This window comes from Pyrus communis, chromosome 17 (assembly GCF_963583255.1).
Source record: "Pyrus communis chromosome 17, drPyrComm1.1, whole genome shotgun sequence".
NCBI classification, from domain to species: Eukaryota; Viridiplantae; Streptophyta; class Magnoliopsida; order Rosales; family Rosaceae; genus Pyrus; species Pyrus communis.
In genome coordinates, this window is record NC_084819.1 from 11,917,720 (window position 1) to 11,927,328 (window position 9,609).

Consider the following 9,609-nt stretch of genomic DNA (forward strand, 5'->3'; position numbering starts at 1 on the left):
CTTCACTTCTTTTTCATTTTTCTTCTTACACAACCAAAAAAATCACTAGAATATTCATTAACATTTGGATCATCATCGCATATGAACCATACAAATCCCACTTCCCGGTGGTGTTGCCCAGATCCTCAAGGTCAAAATAGACGTTCTTGTCTCCGTACTTGGCCACCACAGCACCACTCCTAAACTACCACAGACCACACCAGTAATATTACTCAACACACCCATCACAATGCATACAAGAACAAGAGACAAGAAGCATTTACTATTTTCAAATATCCATGTAGTACCTGATGTTTTTGGTTCTGATGCTCTGGCGAGTGGGCTTTACAACGAGCTTTGTTCCAGTGAGGGAGCTTCCTTCGAGGCCGTTAATGGCGGCAGGTTGAACAGCTGCTAGGGTTGTCAGAGATGCCATGGCTTAACGATAATACTAGTCTACTGCTACTCTTTGAGTATCTGGACTTACTATTTTTCCTTTTTTAGTTATGTTTCTCGGTTGGGTTAAGGAGCGTGATTGGTAAGGCGAATGGGGCAAACCTGTTCAACACCATATAAACTGTTAACCCACAAGTAAACTACAAACCCATCAAAACAGTATTTAGAGATGGCAGCTGAGAAGTTTGCATACCTGAACTAGTAGCACGGGAAGTTTTTGAGCTGCTGAAAGATGACGCTCCATACACAAGAAGGGGGAGAGGAACCCTTTGGGGAATATTGCCCTTCCGGCCACTTCCCATTTCAAGAAGAAGAAATTTTGTGAAAAAATTACGCAAACACAGGTTTTCGAAAAGGTTTTAGAGATGAGAAATAAGGACTGCATTGTTACCCCAATATATTAGCTCTATTGTTTCTTTTCTCTGACACACTGACTGAAATGCACTTGGCGTCGAAATATTTGGACTTAGTGTCGGTTTTAGCGTCGGTTAAAACCGACACTAAGTCAAGTAGTCTGACACACTTACTGAAAGGCAAGTGGCATCGAAATAGGAAAAAAATGTGTCGGTTAAAACCGAAATGAGCCTGACAGACTTATGAAAGTGGTGTCAAAATAAGAAAATTTTGCGTCGGTTCAAACCGACGCGAGCTGACAAACATGCCAGTAAGTGCAAGTTGCGTGGAAATAAGAAAACGTTGTGTCAGTTCAAACTGACATGAGCCTGACAAACTTGACTATGATTGCAAGTGGCGTTGAAACAAGCGGGAAAATTCCCACCCCAAAATATTAAAGTTTAGCCCAAAATTTAAAAATAAGTTGTTATGTTATCTCATATAATATTTTAATAAATAAATTTTAATTTATATATGATACTTAATAAAAAAAAATATAAATGTAATTTTATGATAAGATATCATCACACACGAATTGAAACATAGTCTAATTAATACATTAAATAATTAATATATTTATTCCATGTCATCATATGTTAGCTCGTCATCGACATTTGCGTGATTAACAAACTTAGTAGGCAACGGTAATGATTCAAGAAAAAGAGTTTCTTCCACGCCAACCCTTGTATGGAAATTTTCATTATCAAGAATTCGATCATCCAAAATATTAATTTAATAATTTTATAACCCTAAAAAATACTATAATAATTATATATATTAATTTAACAATTTTATACCCCTAAAAACTATAATAATTATATATATATATATATTAAATTAGATTTTAAAAATTGGTGACCATTGGAACGGCTTAAATGACACACCCCGACCGAGATCAGGGCGTGCTGGCCGCCACACAGAGGTGACGTAACCATGTGCACGTGCGGAAGCTAATAAAATAGTAATAAAAAGTACGAATAATTAAAAACTAGCATACAAAGTAATAAAAACAAGTGCTAGCGTAAGTGAGACGCTAAGTTCAGAGCATAAGCCTACAGCAGTCCGAAAGGAAGTGATACAACAATAGTACACCCGAAGGTGACCCTACGCTGGTGAGTGTCTGTCAGAAATGCTGGGAAAGCCCTCTGGGAAACCACCGAACCTGCTAGACAACTAGAACCTGGAGGGGCGCAAAACAAAAGCGTGAGTGGGCAAAAACAAAGCTTTTCGAAAACCATTTAGTAAAATACATTCTAACCCCTCGCCGTAAAACCTGTATACTTCCCAGAAAATAAATATACGTATAGTATATATGCCAATCATGCTCAATAATATGCCATGTCGGAACCTCAGAATGAAATGCAAGTGCTCAGGTATAAAATTATATCAATAACAAATAATCTGGCAGCCGGAGTCACCTAACGTGACCTGTACGGCTGCATGTAGAGCTCAAATCTCAAACTCAATAACTGAACCTGCCCACGAGTCGGAACCACCTAAAGTGGTCTGTACGACAGGCCTAGGTGTAACATATATATACACTCTAGTGCTACGATCACGTGAAGGCTGTGCGAATAGTCGCGAGTCACCTACAAGTCGGAACCACCTAATGTGGTCTGTACGATAGGACTGTGCACCTAAGTTGGATCCAAGCTGAGCGTGTGGTGCGGGAGGTGAACATCACGTGAAGGACTGTGCCCTACTCTGGGCGGGAGCACTAACATCGGGGGTGCAGGTTATGAGCTCTCTAAGCATCTCGAATCATTACTGAATGTAAACATGAATAACACTTACTTGGCACTTACCTGTGCGTCCACAGCACCCAATATGCATATGTATATATATACGCAACGAATAATGTACTAACAATGAACAACCACCAATAATATAATGCATGGCATATAACTAATAAACATTTAAATCAATTCTGGGAAAATATAGTATATAGGTATATACGGAAAACCAAAAGCCCACTCACTGGTATGTGGAAGGGTTGTAGCCCCCCTGCCTCGAGTGACCACGCTCGTCCTCAGGATACGTATCACCTATATGTGAAACAACTATAAAAACATAAGTTTTAAAGCACATAACCAACTTCTCGTAATAACTTCTCATACATTGCTCAAATTGGACAAATGAATATACCAACGTGACCTACTCAACCTTAGGAACATCCCCATATTTTTAGAAAAATTTTCCACCGCCGCACGCGCCCCCACGCGCTGGCCAAGGCACGGCCACACGCGCCGGCCACGCGCAGGCACGTGCCTGGCACGCTGACAGCGTTAACTGACGCCGTAAGGAATGTTCCGTTAGTTCTAACGGATTCCGTTAACGGCGTCAGGAATATTCCGTCAGACTTGACTGAATATTCCGTCTCCTTCTCCGGCGAGACTCCGGCGCCGTCGCCGCCGCCGGAAAACTTGAAAATTTTCAAACGTTGATATCTCGTCCGTTTTTCACCCAAATTTCACGATTTTTGCACCAAAATGAAGCTTAGACCTAGGAGAACATAAATATGCCACTTTTAAGGGATAAAAATCACGAGATCTCACCTGTCACCACACTCCAATTCTGCCCAACTTTGAACACAACGATTTCAACGTCTAATTCCTTCAAACGAACTACTCCGAGACTCTTTGGGACCTCACCAAGCTACATACAAGCTTCATTTTCCCTAAAACGTGAGGATTTATGTTTGCATGAATAGTACCTCAAAACTGACTTCGTGAAATCGACGTGAAAATGGTGGTTTCCTTACCTGAAAATGGTACAGCTGCACTCCTCTCAGCCTCACGAGCTCGAATGTGGCCTTGGTTCCCTCGATCTGCTGGTGTTTAGTGTGCTTGTGTGTGTGTCCATACGTTTTCAAGGGAAATGAGAGGAAAGGGAACACGGGGGAGGAGCAGGAAACATGAGGGAAAGGGTGTGAGGTGTGTGGGAAGGTGTGTGTGGCTCAAAGCATGCCAACAACACAAAAACAACCAATAAATGTAAAGAAATCGAACTAGGGGCAAAATTGTCATTTCACACGTACGTTTTCGATATTCTCGGGACGGGATGTCACAACCTACCCACCTTAATAGAATTTCGTCCCGAAATTCAAAACAACCCAAGTAACAACCCCTAGTGGTCAAAGAACAACCGAGGATACAAATCCCTCATCCGATCTTCTGTTTCCCACGTAACTTCCTCGACTGAATGATTCCTCCACAAAACTTTCACTAAGTTCACTGTCTTGTTCCTCAGAACCTTTTCCTTCCAATCGATGATCGTCACCGGTTCCTCGTCATCAGTCAAATTTGGATTAATCTCTAACGGTTGAGGAGGTATCACGTGAAACGGATCAACAACATAATGTCGGAGCATAGACACGTGAAAAACGTTGTGCACTCTAGCCAACTCCGGAGGCAACTCCAACCTGTAAGCTACCTCACCAACTCGCTCTGTGACCATGTATGGTCCAATGTACTTGGGACTCAACTTACCCTTCTTTCCAAACCGCACGACACCTCTCCACGGTGAAAGCTTCAGAAATACCCAATCTCCGACTTCATACACTCTGTCCGTAGCATGCCGATCTGCTAAACTCTTCTGCCTGTCCTGGGCTGCTTTCAGGTTAGACTTAATTACCTGAACATTCTGAGTAGTCTCCTCAACAATCTCCGGACCCACTAAAACTCTTTCTCCAACCTCTGACCAACACAACGGTGTGCGACAAGATCTACCATACAATGCCTCAAATGGCGCCATGCCGATACTCGAATGAAAGCTGTTGCTGTAGGAAAATTCCATCAAATCCAACCGTTGGTGCCAAGCATCACTAAACTGTAACACCGAAGCTCGCAACATATCCTCCAAAGTCTGAATAGTTCTCTCTGACTGTCCGTCCGTCTGTGGATGATACGCCGTACTGTAAAGTAGCCTCGTGCCCAAAGCTTCCTGAAAAGCCACCCAAAACTTCGATGTAAATCGTGGATCACGATCCGAGACAATACTCACAGGGACACCATGATACTTCACAATCTTCGAGATAAACAACTCTGCCAAGCGGCCCAAAGAATACTTCTCTCTCACTGGAATAAAATGTGCCGACTTAGTGAGCCGATCAACGATCACCCAAATGCCGTCGAAGCCATTATGTGTACGCGGTAGCTTGTACACAAAATCCATAGTGATATTTTCCCATTTCCACTCTGGAACGGGAAGCGGCTGCAACAACCCAAACGGCTTCTTCCTTTCTGCTTTAACCTGCTGACAAACAGCACACCTACTCACATACTCAGCTATCTCCCTCTTCATACCCGGCCAACAATAAAATGGTCGAATGGTATGATACATTTTAGTAGCTCCTGGATGCATGGCGTAAGCCGAGATATGTGCTTCATCGAGAATTTCTTTCTTCAAATCTACATTATTAGGCACGAACATTCTACCCTCTTGCATTAACATGTCATCCGAATCACGAACTCTGAGGTCTCTCCTCCTTCCTCGATCTCGAGCTTGAATTAGTTCTTGAGTCTCCCTATCAGCTACCTGAGCTTCCAGCACCCGATCAACTAAAATTGGCCTAACTTGGAAATTAGCAAGTAACGCCACTTCTCGATCTTCTGCTTCTAACCTCACTCCCGTAGCATGCAAGTCTGTCAAAAGAGGAATACGGCTGGCGTACAACGCATTGATTCGGCCCTGAGACTTCCTGCTAAGTGTATCAGCCACTACGTTTGCACGACCAGGGTGATAATCAATCGTGCAATCGTAATCGCTGAGTAACTCCATCCACCTCCGTTGACGAAGATTAAGTTCCTTCTGAGTAAAAAGATACTGAAGACTCTTATGATCTGTAAAGATCCTACATTTCTCCCCATAAAGATAGTGCCTCTACAACTTCAACATAAAGATGATAGCGGCCAACTCCAAATCATGTGTAGGGTAATTCAACTCATGAGGTTTCAACTGCCGTGAAGCATAAGCAATCACCCTACCATGCTGCATCAACACACATCCCAGACCATTCAAGGAAGCATCACTATAAACCTCGAAATCACCACTATCGTCCGGGAGTGCCAAAACAGGTGCATGAGTGAGACAATGCTTCAACTGCTGGAAACTCTACTCACACTTATCATCCCACTCAAATTTAACGTCTTTCCTCGTTAATCTCGTCAGTGGTAAAGCAATTACAGAGAAATCCTTGACAAAACGCCGATAATACCCCGCCAAACCAAGGAAACTTCTCACCTCAGTGACGGTTCGCGGTTGCTCCCAACTCTCCACGGCTGCAACTTTCTGAGGGTCAACCAGAATACCCTGAGCTGAAATGACGTGCCCCAAAAACGCAACTTGATCTAACCAAAACTGGCACTTGCTAAACTTAGCATACAATTGGTGTTCCCTCAACCTCTTCAACACCAAAGTAAGATGTTGAACATGCTCCGCTTTGGACTTAGAATACACCAGAATGTCGTCGATGAAGACGATAACAAATCTATCCAAGTATGGCCGGAACACCAGGTTCATTAAATCCATGAAAGCAGCTGGTGCATTCGTCAACCCAAATGGCATAACCAAAAACTCGTAATGACCGTAACGAGTCCTGAACGCCGTCTTAGGGACGTCATCCCTACTAATCTTCAGCTGATAATATCTAGACCTCAAGTCAATCTTGGAGAACACACAAGCACCTCGAAGCTGATCAAACAAATCATCAATACGAGGCAATGGATAACGGTTTTTAATCGTCACCCGATTCAATTGCCTATAGTCAATATACAGCCTCAAAGTTCCGTCTTTCTTTCTCACAAACAATACTGGAGCGCCCCAAGGCGAAGTACTAGGCTGAATGAAACCCTTATCCACCAATTCCTGCAACTGAACTTTCAATTCCCTTAACTCAGCGGGAGCCATACGATAAGGAGTCAAAGAAATAGGATTAGTACCTGGAAGCAACTCAATAGTAAACTCCATATCTCGGTCTGGTGGTAAACCAGGTAAATCCTCGGGGAAAACATCGGGAAAGTGTCTAACCACTCTCACATCCTCAACTCTGCTAGGAACGGCCTCATCTAACACCACATGAGCTAGGTACCCCTGGCAACCTTTAGACAACAACCTTTTCGCTCGCAAAGCCGAAATAACGCCATGTCTCACCCCACTCTGCTCACCCACAAAAGTAACCACATGTAGTCCAGGATGGTGAAACGTAACTATTTTCCCGTAACAATCAATATTGGCACGATAGAAATGCAACCAATCTGTGCCCAGAATCACATCAAAGTCAACAATATCCAATGGGATAAGATCAGCTGGCAAAACAACACCCTCAACTATCACTGGACATCCTGGGTACACACGATCTACAATACATCTCTCTCCTCTAGGCATAGCGAACTCTAAATCGTACCCTAGAGGTGTGGGGCGAGGTTGCGTCACTTGAGCAAATGTATGAGAAATCACAGAATGTGTAGCTCCACAATCAACTAATACTCTAGCAAAATAACCAAGAATATTTAACGTACCTATAATCAAATCCGGATTGTTCTGAGCATCCTGCAGAGAAATATTATGAATACGCCTCTGGCCCTGCTGTCGTCCGCCGCGACCTCTGCTCGCCTGACCACCGCGACCCTGAGTACCACGCCCCTGACTGGGCTGACCCGACTGCCTCGAAGACCCTGCACTACTAGTGGCAATCTCTCCCGGCTGAAACTGTCCTCCCTGAAACCACTGAGAACCGTATGCTGAAGCTGGAGGATACGGCATATAGCTACCAGGATACGGAGGGTAACCACCCTGGGAATACGGGTCATGAGGATACTGATACTGTCCCGGGGCATATAGAACAGCATCACCCTGGTAGTGGTAGGCACCACCTCGACCTGCCTGGCCATAACTACTCGAACCCTGAATCTGCTGGATCGGTGCAGGTGGTGGCATGAAAGTCTGCTGCGGCTTCTGCTGCTGACTCTGGGGACAATTCGCAGCCCGATGTCCCATCTGCCCACACGTGAAGCAACCACTGCTGCCACGCCTGCACTCGCCGAAATGTCGGTTGTTACATCTGCGACAAACTGGAGCTCTGGCCTCGAGCACCACTAGAAAATCTACCTCCTCGTCCCTGTCCAGTGGCACTGAAAGCACCGCTAGAAGAACTCGAACTAGCACCACCTCTCTTGAAGTTCTGCGTCCTACGAGGCCCGAGCGACGCTTGACCTTTACCCTTGTCATCTTTCTTCTGATTGCCATCTTTTTCTTCTTCCTCACTCTCGCTCGACATGTTCTCAGAATCCTCAATCCTCAACAATATCTCGTAGAAATCCTGGTAGGTCTCACAGTGGGTAGTAGTCGTCATCGAACGCCACTTCTTCTTAGTACCTAGGCGGAAACGACGAAGCATCTCCGCCGGATTACCAGCAACGTCAGGATGGTAACGGGACAAATCAGTGAACCTGCGATAGTACTCATTAGCCGTCATCTTTCGCTGTCTCAGCTCGGTGAACTCCTGCTTCTTACGATCAATGTACTCAGGAGGCACAAACCTCATCTTGAACAACTCTTTGAAAACGTTCCAATCAGCCCTCTCAACTGGAGTCAAACGATGAAGCTCCTGTTCCCACCAGGCTGCAGACTCCATACCCAGAAACCATGAGGTCGTCTCGACCTACCTCTTAATAGGAAGGTTCCCCTGATTGTGCAACACACGGAAAGTCTTCTCAATATGTTCTAACCATCGCTCTGCGCCCTCGTGACCCTCATTACCTTCGAACTTAACCAATTTCAGATTGTACATAGTCTCCAGAGGAGTCCTCTGGGCAGGGCGCATCACTGACTGAAGGGCTGTAGCAATAACTTTCCCCAGCTGAGCAACATCGGGGAAGCTAGACTCAGAAGAGCGACGTGGTTCCCGACGAGGTGGCATAATTCTGACAGAAGACACCAAAACCATTAGAATACTCACACAAAAGCACATGACTGCCAAACCTAGGCTCTGATACCAAACTGACACACCTCGACCGAGATCAGGGCGTGCTGGCCGCCACACGGAGGTGACGTAACCATGTGCACGTGCAGAAGCTAATAAAATAGTAATAAAAAGTACGAATAATTAAAAACTAGCATACAAAGTAATAAAAACAAGTGCTAGCGTAAGTGAGACGCTAAGTTTAGAGCATAAGCCTACAGCAGTCCGAAAGGAAGTGATACAACAACAGTACACCCGAAGGTGACCCTACGCTGGTGAGTGTCTGTCAGAAATGCTGGGAAAGCCCTCCGGGAAACCACCGACCCTGCTAGACAACTAGAACCTGGAGGGGCGCAAAACAAAAGCATGAGTGGGCAAAAACAAAGCTTTTCAAAAACCATTTAATAAAATACATTCTAACCCCTCACCGTAAAACTGTATACTTCCCAGAAAATAAATATACGTATAGTATATATGCCAATCATGCTCAATAATATGCCATATCGGAACCTCAGAATGAAATGCAAGTGCTCAGGTATAAAATTATATCAATAACAAATAATCTGGCAGCCGGAGTCACCTAACGTGACCTGTACGGCTGCATGTAGAGCTCAAATCTTAAACTCAATAACTGAACCTGCCCACGAGTCGGAACCACCTAAAGTGGTCTGTACGACAGGCCTGGGTGTAACATATATATACGCTCTAGTGCTACGATCACGTGAAGGCTGTGCGAATAGTCGCATGTCACCTACAAGTCGGAACCACCTAATGTGGTATGTACGACAGGACTGTGCACCTAACTTGGATCAAAGCTGAGC

General features: G+C 44.5%; 1 pseudogene; it reads right to left on the minus strand.

Moving 5' to 3' along the window:
* Positions 1 to 3,954: 3,954 nt before the first annotated feature.
* Positions 3,955 to 7,824, minus strand: LOC137722013 (uncharacterized; annotated as a pseudogene).
* Positions 7,825 to 9,609: the final 1,785 nt, after the last annotated feature.